At 38.8% G+C, this 11,239-nt stretch overlaps 1 long non-coding RNA gene across 1 annotated transcript; it reads right to left on the reverse strand.

The window, feature by feature from the left end:
- Positions 1-3,787: 3,787 nt before the first annotated feature.
- On the reverse strand, positions 3,788-10,882 carry LOC134494951 (uncharacterized). The gene is made up of 3 exons (XR_010067732.1): positions 10,805-10,882; positions 9,848-10,203; positions 3,788-4,125 (listed from the first exon to the last, which is right to left on the reverse strand). It is a non-coding gene; the product is annotated as an uncharacterized LOC134494951 (long non-coding RNA).
- Between the last annotated feature and the right edge of the window lie 357 nt (positions 10,883-11,239).

Below are 11,239 nucleotides of genomic sequence, written 5' to 3' on the forward strand. Positions count from 1 at the left end.
GTTTACTTTACGGAACTTAAATTGTGATTTAAGATACTGTACTGTAAATAGGAAGTATGTTGCCTTCCTCTTTATTTGTATGTTTACCATATACTTTGATATTTGAAATGTTATGTACTGGAAAGGTCACTTATATTTCTAGAACAGATTGGATTTTATGCAGCATTTTTCCTTGAATTAACAGCAATAAAAACAGAAAAAAATCGTATTTTGAAATAATGCATTATTTATGACCATGAGAAATTGTGTTGGTTTACCTATTTCATGGTTTGGTCTGGCGAGTTCATTTTAGCTTGCTCCAAAGATATCTAACTTGGATGGAAGTTTCTTGAATGTTTTAGGGGTGCACAGGAAGAAATAACTTCATAATCAAATTTTCCACTGCCTCAGATCATTTCCAGAAACAAGTGTTCGGCTCTGAATGTGTAAGGAAAACAGGCAATGCTGGGAGACTTATGGGGTCTCATGCCCCATGTACAGGTTACAAAGGTTTGTGCTATAACAATGTTCTTACACCACTCTTTCTCAAATAATTTTGCTATATTGCAAAGATGGGCACCACATGACTTTTTAAATAATAAATGAGTAGGTAATACAAATCTAATGTTAAAAACTTTTGTGAATTTTAGATTGTGAAAAAGGAAGCATGAGTGTGTAAGGAAGGGTTCATCCATGCATTGCAATATCATGTATTACCATATCATCTTACCTGCTGCTTTCATATGTACTGTTTGCAATAAATGTGACCAACATTGAGCCACGATTTGCAGTTGGGGGGCAATAACAGGATGAAAAAAAGGTTATCATGAGAAAACATGAACTTCTGGTAACATTCAGAGGCAAAGAGGCAATAATTCAGACCAGCTGAAAAGGGTGTATACTCTTTTGCAGAACACTATAATAATCTATATAAGCTTATTTTTCTTCCACAGATCAAGAATACACTGATGTGAATTCTAATTTCTGTGGGTCATGGGGAATTCCTACAAAATAGAGGTTATTGCTATATAATCAAGATAAAACATTTACTTGTACAAGAATTGAAGCCTCTGGACTGAGCAGGCAGTGTCTTTCTCTCACAATTGACTAATCAGTACAGACATCAAGGAAGGTGGATAATGCTTTCAGGAACCTGAGTCTTGACCTGTCCTCCCTCATAGGGAGGAAAGTCAGTGATAAACACAATGAAATTAGAGTGTATTTTGTTCTAGGGCTGATGCTATTTTGGATTAATATACTAAATATTCTCTGGATCGTTTAAATAAGTTGTTATATAGTAGCAAGACGGTGATTGTGTTCTGGTAGACAAGACTAAACCTGCTTGTGTTTTGATGGTTACAGTATTAACTGTAAAATTGCCTGAAAACTGATACGGATTAAGTTGCAAATATACTCTGAAGTAACATTTCAACACCTTGTTTTTATGGCTTAAAACGTGTTTCTTAAACTCAGGACCCTTTCCCATGTTTAAAAATTATGGAGGACCCCAAAAGAGCTTTTGTTTGATTTGTATGGGTTATTGTGTTTGTTTGGGTTATATTTATTGATCTTTACCATATTAAAAATCAAAATTGATGAATTTGCTGCTGCTAAGACAACAGACATGCTAGCTTAAAATTCTGTGTGTATATATTCTTTCCTAATGATTCTTTGATAATATATTGTACTGCAAAGGTCATAGTAGAACTTGAACTTGAAACATGTTTGGGAAGAGTTACAGCCTAGTGGAAAAAGCACATGCTTTGCAAGAAAAGGGACCTTGGAATTCCACCTCTGTCAACTTCAGGTAGGGCTGGGGCATTCTCTGATGTGATTCCCTGGACACTTGCTGTCAATCTACGTAGTATAAGACATCATATAGTCCAGCAGGTTATCCCAGCAAAGTATAATATTCCATTTATGGGTCATAGTTCTTTAAAAGCAGTGCAGCAATGATAGTTGTGCAATCTATTCATGCCACAATTGGATAGGTTTCAGTGTTGACTATGACTAAAACTCTTCAGAAAGAAATCGATCAGTGGAAGAAGACAAACCAATGGTCCAGCACCTTATAAGGCAGTTTCCTATATTCCAGTTTGTCTCTGCATGGCAAGTCATTAACAAAATGATGTAGATATGTGTTACAGCTAATATCTCTAGTGGAAATTAGATGACCACTTTTATTTTCTAGATTTACTCTGTGCCTCTGATAACTCTAATCTGCAGAGGTTAAACTAGGGTTTCCTGTCATGTCATCCTAAGCTGTACAGTTTCAACTGTTAAACCGTGTGTTTTATGGGCAACTATAAGCAGTACCCTGCATGGAAGCAGGGCTTGGATCACAAGGTTGATCCTGTTGAAAGTATGCCCTGAGTGCATTTCCATGTACTCCTGATAGCAAAGAAGCAAAATGAACTGTCACCCATTCTATATTCCCCTTGTGCTCCCTGATTATCTGCTCTAGAAGGTTGAGATTTCCTCCTAACAACCCTTCACCCACAGTGATGAGATGTAAAGGAGTAAAGCTATCTTGGAGCAATACCTTCACTGCTGTGTCATCTTTCAGCAGGATGACTGACTAGATTTTTTTCCTATAGCAGAGTCCATTTATGACAACTCTTATTCATGCCTTTACTTGGTTGTCACCATCTGAGGCCACCTATGAATATCACCCTCACTTTTTTCCAACCAAACCTTCTCCATCCCTGATGCCACTTGCTTTCTTCAGGCAACTCAGTACTCCTTCAGGAACAGGTTATAGGCAGCCTATCTACTGATCGCCATTGCCAGGAGAGCTTCCCCATCTGACTCCACGAAATACCTTTCATATGGCTGTCCAAGCAGCTTGCTCAAATTTATTGGCTCCTTCACTGTTTTGATCCTATTTAATATAGTTACCTTCCACTTCCTGCTTCCTACCATCCTAAAGATCCACCTGGTTTTTCATCATTCCATATTGATCCTGGAGCAACCACCCAGCCCCTTGTGTATCTCTGTTCCACTACACTTCCTATCTCTGAGGATGGTTGGGAGGAATTTAAAATAGACTCCATTCTGGACTCTCAATGCAGGATGTGCAGGTTGAAATATTTGATGTATTGAAAAAGCTAGTGGGATGCTGATCATTCCTGGAACATTGCATTGTATGTACCCCGCTTCCTCTGTAATTTCCAACTGCAGTACCTCTATAATCCCCAGCCACCTGGTCTGACTGGTCATGTGAGGCCACTGCCATTGTCAGTGATTTTGACTCTGGTGGTAGAAAACCTTGGGCAGGCCAGCCAAATAAAAGAGTGAAGGACATGACTACATGGTTGCTCTGAGGGTTTGTTTCTCAGAAAGCCCTCAACTCTGAATGAGAAAGACGATTCCTCAGAAGTGTCTGGCCCACTGTGTCTCCTACAAAGGAATTAGATTTATTAGTGTATATTTATGGATTGGAAAGTAATTCTTCTATAGCACACTGTGGTGATGACTAAACCATAGTGTTAATTTTTCTATCCACACAGGAATCATTGGAAGTAAAGGTCTTGCTTATTAAGCCCAAAGCTAGACACCATCTTGACTTCACAGTGCTCTTTACAGAGAATGCAGATGATGACCTTGGTAAACTCTTGCAATCCATATCTTGCACTTTTTTCCAGAATGTGTTTGTCTTTAAATCAAATACACAGTTGGCTTACTCACCACTTCCCCTTTAGGTGTATTGGGATTACAGTTCCTAGAGCTACCAACTGCCCTGCCCCTATGTTTTGAGAATGTACTCTTCCATTTTTTTAAAATTTCTCTATCAGCAAACAGTCATCCGCAGGCAAGCAGGGAATAATTTATTAATTTAGGATCAGGTCAAAAGAGCTTACAGGCACAATGGATTTACAGCAAGATTTAGTGACAAAGCACCAAGATGACCACCAAGGGTTGCAGCTGCTCCACTTAAAGTTTTGTGAAAACTTGCACAGTCTTTTTGAAAATGTCAAACCTTCCATGGGAATGGTGAAATCTTGTGAAGTCTCATTAAACTCTCCTGACACTGGAAGTTCAACTGAAAGACTTCAAAATTTTGAGAGAATTTCTGGAAACTTCATGACTTTATGGTGATTTTCTTTGGCACCCAGAGCCAGAAAAAGATGCTGATTTCAGAAGTTGCTGTAAAACAAAAAGGAGGAACTAGTGATCAAAGAGGAAAAGCAAAATGTTTATTGTAACAGACTTCCTCCTGAGTAAGCACTGTAGGATCTTGCTCACTGAGCTAGTGTTGTCAGATTTTTATCTAGTAAGTATGAAGAGCCTCCTTTTCAGTTCCAGTTGTAGCTAATTGCATAAAAGCAATTACTTGACAGTGCTAAGAGTCCCAGAATATGTAAGCATCCCAGCTCCAGAAATGTGGCAAGACTGACCAGTTCAGAAATTCAGAGATGCTAGTGAGTGAGAAGATAAGTTCCACCCAGAGGCACAATAGTAGTTATATGCCAACTATGCTAAACTGGTACTTGGTAAATGGCCAACGATAGCAGACCTAGGTTCCTTAATGGGGAGTTAGTGAGTGGATGTTTCTATGCTTCAAAGGAAGTAAACTCTGCAGTTTCTCAGGCATCAGAAAAGCAGCTCTCATCTCAAGCAACTGAAGTGCAGAAATCGGTACTCGTAAGAAACTGGTGCAATTACGGTGGCTGGGTTCCACTAAAAACAAGTGCATCTGAAACATGATATATAGATTTTTCTTACCTGCTCCTGCATGCTCTAGGCTGTAGAGCAGTGTAAGAAATCTTTCGTGCAATTGGGGTCTCCCCTTTCAAATTATATATTTTGTTCATTGGGGCTGGAGCATGTAGAATAATGGAGATTCAGCTTCCCCTCTTTTTAACTTTGGGGGAAAATTCAGGAAAATTGCCTTACAATGCTTAAGCAATCTATCACCAAATTTCAGCATTGTGACTGGGGGAGGGACACTGCCATCAACACCCTTGACTAAAAAGCATGATGTACAGCTTCTCTTTTAAATAATAGTATTTTTCCCCCAGAGAAGCAGTTACACTGTTATCTCCAGATTGCCTTAGATCAAAATAGCTCAAGAGATACTTTCTCTTACAGGTCCTTTATTATAATTGGCAAAGAAACTGCTCAGAACCCCTTGAAGTTAAATAAGCAGTTCCAAGGCCGCTGTTTTTTCTATAGTTGCATTCATTGTGGTGAGCCCTTCTCCAGAAAGCAACCTTCATGTCGTGGAAGAATTGCTGCATTTACTGCTACTTAACGAATAATCTCATCTTGCTATTCTGTTCAGTAGTGTGTTTTAATCATTTTACTTGGATTTTATTATGCAAACTTTTAATTGACATAAAACACTTTGAGAGCTAACTTTTCTAAAGGTAAAATAATTGCAAATGGAACAAAGCATCTTGAAGAGGTAGATAAACAGCTTTAATAAAACAATAAATAAATTATGGTCACTGACCAGAATAGTATGCAGTTTTAGAATAAGGTTTACAGAGCTCAGAGAGAGGCACAATTAAATAAGGAAAAAAAAAAAACGTAGCAATAAAATGGAAGTACTAGAATGCTGAAAGATTAACTACTTAACGCTTTAATAATTTATATAGAACTACTATATAAATTTAGCATGGAGGAAATTACTGATTGCCTAAAATTCAAAACTTATTAGAACTAATGCACAAATTAGACACTATAGGATTTGGGTTAAATAAAGACTGAAAATAATTAACTCATTATAGATAGTAATTAGATTCACACATTGTTTTAGGTCACTGTTTGTTTGACTGTGTCTTGCTGTGTAAGCCACAACTGGCCAAGTTCAAATAATATGCAAAGCCATAAATCATGGTTTAGAAACTGCAATGGCTGAGTTCATAAAACACGCTAAGCCAAAATAAACACGGATCACTATGTTTTAGCATTCTGTGTGAACCCAGCCAATAATTGTGCATTATTAGACATATACTGAAATTATTCATCTTGCTTTCTCAGTTATCTTTAAAATGTGTCTCATTCATATAGAGTCATTAATGTATCTGGATCTTGTGCAATTTATTCCTTCTGACCCTTTTTTTCCTTTGGTTTTTATTTTTACTTCACTTCGTAATGACATTTCTCCTCACTGGCTTCTATCTACATGCAACACATAAAAAAGGATGCGGGCTTCAATTTTGCAGTTGCAACCACCATCTTGACTTTATCACCCCTCACCTCTGTGGATGCCCATGTACCTGGCCCTCAAAAGCTTATGCCATAAAATGTTAAACTTTAAGGTGTCAGAAGAATCTTCTTTACTTTTACAAAATGAAGATTGCTGAATCGTATTGCTAAATCAAAGGCCTTGCTTTATCTGACTGATACAGGTAGGCCTCATATAGTCAATGCAACTGGTTCCAATGACTTGGTTACTAAGCAAAATGGTTGCTAAGTGAACACTCGACCGAGAGAGAGAGAGACCGCAAAAATCACTGCTTGCTGCTGTCTCATTTAGATAAAGTTGTCTCTTACAATGTCCTGTGCCTGAACCGTTTTTCCCCCCTTTTTGTCCCTCCTCACAGGGTAGAGAGATTGCTTAAACAAGCTGTCCCTTCCTGAACTGTTTTTCTCCGCAGCAAAACACTCCTAAAAAGTGCTAACCACATTTTAACAAGCTCAGCATTGTGATATTAGTTGATTAGAACCCTCCTCCCCCAACCACAGCTGCTGCCTGAAACTGACCAGACCTTAAATAGTTTTACCCTGAAGGCTTTTGTTGTCATAAATGTGCACATTAGTCAGAAAATGAACTTTTTATTACCATTGTATTTGTGAATGGTTGCTATCCAAGGCCATTGCTAAACGAGGACTACCTGTATCTGTTATTTTCATCCCTAACATTCCAGATCAGAATTTTCTTGGATGTGTTCTTATCTAGTTCTTTTAAAGCTGCATTTTTATTATGCATTTCTGCAGTAGCCCATTTATAGCATAAATACTTGTTTCCTTCTTTAATATGCATTGTTTGCCTCTTGTCAGTAACTAGAAAGAGACATATAGGCATCTTTCAATTCATGCCCTAGGCTTCCTGCTTTCTTTGGAAGAAGAAAAAATATTAGTATGTTGATTTATCTTACTCAAAACCAACCGTTTTCTGTTTCCAGTGTCTCCAAAGCAGTTTAGCACATTTTGAAAAACCCGAGGGGGCTGACACAGTGGTTATACAAGGAAAGAAATTTTACAACAAGCTTTCCTTAAAACAAGAGAAAAGTCAAATAGATTAAACCTCCCAAAGGTTTTCATGTATTTTAGGGGGAGAGGGGAGAGTGAGACCAGGAAGGGGAAGGAAAAAAAAGATACACCCATCCCAAATATCAAAAGTTTTTTGGGGGGGGGAAATGGTAAAGAAGTCAGATCATCTGGTGACATCAATGCCACCATCACAACCCTTATCAGTGAAAAAAAATACAGATTAAAAAAGTATTTGGCTGCAATATGATGGCTCATCCTTGCCTTAGATTAGAAATTTTCGAACTTTTTGAAGCTGTAGAACCTGCTTAAAAGAAAAAGCAATCCCAGAATGCCTAATCAAGAAGCAAAACTCTAGAGCAGTGTTTCTCAACCTTAGCAACTTTAAAATGTCTGGACTTCAACTCCCAGAATTTCCCAGCCAGCATGGGAAATCCTAGGATTCCACAAAATTCTGTTGGAAAATCCTGCCTTAGATAATCCCCATACAACCTCAGTTCCCCCTTTGGCACTGTGGGAGAATAACACTGATTTTAAACCCTGCTGTTCTCTGCATAGGGCCCAAGTTTGCTTTCTACTTCATTCAACAGAATTTTGGAACTATGGGAAAGATATGTTCCAGTCAGACATAACAAGTAGGTTTATTTGTGTTTCCTCTGGCTTCTCCTCAAAAGAAAAAGTACTTTGCTTTGGAGGGCTAAATGCATAGATGTAATCACCATTACAAAACAGTCCTTTTAAAAAGGAAGAATTAGGATATTCAAAACAGTTTGAGAGGTGGAGCTTAACCCTTTTCCTCACCTGCCATTTCTCCACACCAAAAGTCCTTTTTTGTCCTCCCTTCCCTCTCCAGTGGGTTCTAAGTTCCTGGTAACGTGTGTGTGTGTGTTCGTGTGTGTGTGTGTGTGTGTTCAAGTCAGTCTTGACTCCTAGGAACTGCCTGGACAAGTCCCTGCAGTTTTCTTGGATTTTTCTAAAGTGGTTTGCCATTGCTGGGTTCCTAGGGCTAAGAGAGAGAGACTGGCCTAAGGTCACCCAGCTGTCTTGGTGCCCAAGGCAGGACTAGTATTCACGGTCTCTCAGTTTCTTAACCACTACACCAGACTGAGTCTCTTGGTAATATATGACCAAAGGCGTATCTACACTTACCATTTAAGCTGCTTCTATCCTGTGGTCAGGTGATAGCTTAACTTTAAAGCAGTTTAAGCAAAACAGGTCCAGACTAAAATGGATTGGCAAGAGCTTGTTAAACATGCAGCTACTGGACTATAAGCTATTGCAGAAGCTGATTGGATAACTTCTCCACTCCAGTTCCTGCCCACGCATATCAATTAACCTTCTCTCCCTCCCTGTGGATAGCAGGGTATGCTTCTGGGGTTTTTTTTCCCTTTACTTTGCTTACTCCCCCCCACCATGGGCTGCTCATTTCTGCATTTCATGAGAGGTAGATTCCATTCTATATTTTAAATAACTTTCTGAAAGAATTGCTGAAATTGTTTTTGCATTCCACTGAATGCCTCCAGAGCCACGTCAAGAGTTCAAGATTGTGAATTGATCATCAAGAAAAATGGTGCTTCAATGCTGGGACAACCTTGGCGGACGATGAGTGGCAGTCCTTGGCAACGGAGTGGCAGCCAATCATCTGCTGTGTTTAGTGGCCACCAATAGAAGCACCTATTGGAAATGGATTGGAGTGCCCAAGGCAACACTGGGAGAAGCGTATGCTTTGGAAGTGGTGCAAAAAAACATGCACGGAAGTTGCTTTGAGGGTTAGTGGAAAATCACCAGAGGATGATATCAGGTGATTCTGCCCTTCAGAAATTGTTGCTGTCTAGTTCTCATGATGGGATGAGCAATAAATTCAGACATGTCATTAGTGAGTAGAATGTTTATATAATGAAAACTGAAGACTCTATTTTAGTGTCCTCGGTACAGTCCCTAATAGGTTTCTGCAATCACTTTGATAGAATAAACAGTAGGTGATTTGATGAGGTAGGTGAACAAAGGAATGTTTTTAAGATGGAAGGGGGAATGATGAGATGTGCCTGTTGTTTAAGACAGTCAGCTTGCACAGCTTGAGCAGGATATGTGGCCTTTCTTTGCCAGAATTTTCTCCTGAACACCTGTGTCAGTTTGTACAGAATCAGCGCCATGTTTGTGGCCCAGTCTGTTATAAGATACATACACGAAGTGTTTCACTAGTTCTCTCTCACTCTTAGGCTGTGTACCTTCTCTGTGTACATGCATGACTTTCCCTCTTTTCTCCCACACAGGCACTTTCAGAGAGATTGGTGACTACCTATTCCTTTGCACCTGTTCCCACAACACATTTACTCAGTGGTTAATTTACTCTTGAACTACTCCATTAACCTAATTTAATGTGTCCATACAACATATAGAACCACCAGCTAACCATGCAGGCTGAGTTCATAGAACATGGTAACCTCATAATGTGGTTGTGTTGGCTAGTTAGTGGGCCAGTGTGAACACATCCAGTGTGTTAGTCCAACTCTGCAACAGGAGGAACTATAACGAATAATTTATTGTAGAAAAGCAGTGAGTATGGCAGCTGTGAAATAATGAAGCATTCTTCCAATGCCACCTTTCCAGTGTAAATCACCTCTATACATTACTTCAATCTCTGTGTTACATGCATCTGTGTGTAAATCTTGTTAAGCCCTTTAGATGGCAGCAAAGTCTTCATCCAGCTCCGACAGCATCTTTTGTAGCCTACAAAGAGTTGCCCAGACAATATTTTACAGTTTTTCTGCAACTGTCTGATTTAACCTAAGCCCTGATTTAGACATGAAACATTATAAAGGCTAGAGGTATGTCTTTTCAAATGTTGCTGAACTACTTAGTAAAGGATGCTGACAGATTCGTTTGAGAATTATAATTCAGCAACATACAGTCACAGGTTCCACATCCCTGAGTAGAAGTTTAACATGATGGAATATTACCTTGAAACGATTTAAACTCAGAATCACATTTTTAAAATGCTCCCTCCTGTAAAACAAAACAAAACAAAAACAAAAAAATGCACATTTTTTAAAAACCTGCCACATCTTGAAACTGCGGCAGTTTTCCATGCGTAGAGAGATTTCTATTTTGTTCCTTCAGTAGAAAAAAGAAGTCATCTCTGTGTATTCGGGAACAGTCCATTCTCTCACCTAAGGTTTCCTGCGATTTCTCTGCTGCCTCTCTACAGTATATCTAGCCTGAATGACGAGTGTATGTGTATATATGTACTTGTGTGTGTACAATAGCACTTAAAGGGGTTAGCCCTATCATTAGACAGAATGGAGAAACTATTCTGAAAGGGTAGAAACAGATAAGAATGAATTCTTATTTTATTTTATTACACTGCTGGGATTTTCTGACAATTAGGCCAAAATCCCCTGTCTAATTTCAACCCATGATGCACCTTGTTTTAGAAAGACACTTTTCCCCGTGTCCCTAAACTAAACCAGATCTATCTTGTTGCTCCAGGAACTAGGAGACAGCTGAATATATCTGCCCTTTTGATTTACTTAATGCCCTATAGGGGTACTACATTGGAGAGGTAAAATAGAGGCAGTTCCAATTTGCTGGGTAGTGTGCCACTTACCAATTGAGTAAAGGACCCACTAGAGGGCACGTTGTCCATGGCCTCTTCAAATCTGGAGCCAGTAAGTCTGTGAGTGTGATTATTACTGTGTAATCTGTAAGGAAGAAAAAAGTACACTCCCAGTCATCAAAATGCTCAAGGAAACTATTGTTTCACTTCAAAAAATATTTTAGCTAGCAGGTCATACTAACTAATCCATACACTGAAATTGTTCTATAACAATGTAAAAACTGTTTGTATTATGAAATATATGCTCAAATAGAATATGCACCCCAATGCAATTCCCAAACACAACACAACCCAACTCCCAATGCAAGCTCCCAGATTTCAGAATGTTTACCAAAATCCTCTTAGATGTATCCCTAACTATTTAATATATAAATACTGTAGCTTGACAGGTTTTTACACAGTGATGTGTGCTGGGTGGGCATTTAA

This window comes from Candoia aspera, chromosome 3 (genome assembly GCF_035149785.1).
Source record: "Candoia aspera isolate rCanAsp1 chromosome 3, rCanAsp1.hap2, whole genome shotgun sequence".
NCBI classification, from domain to species: Eukaryota; Metazoa; Chordata; class Lepidosauria; order Squamata; family Boidae; genus Candoia; species Candoia aspera.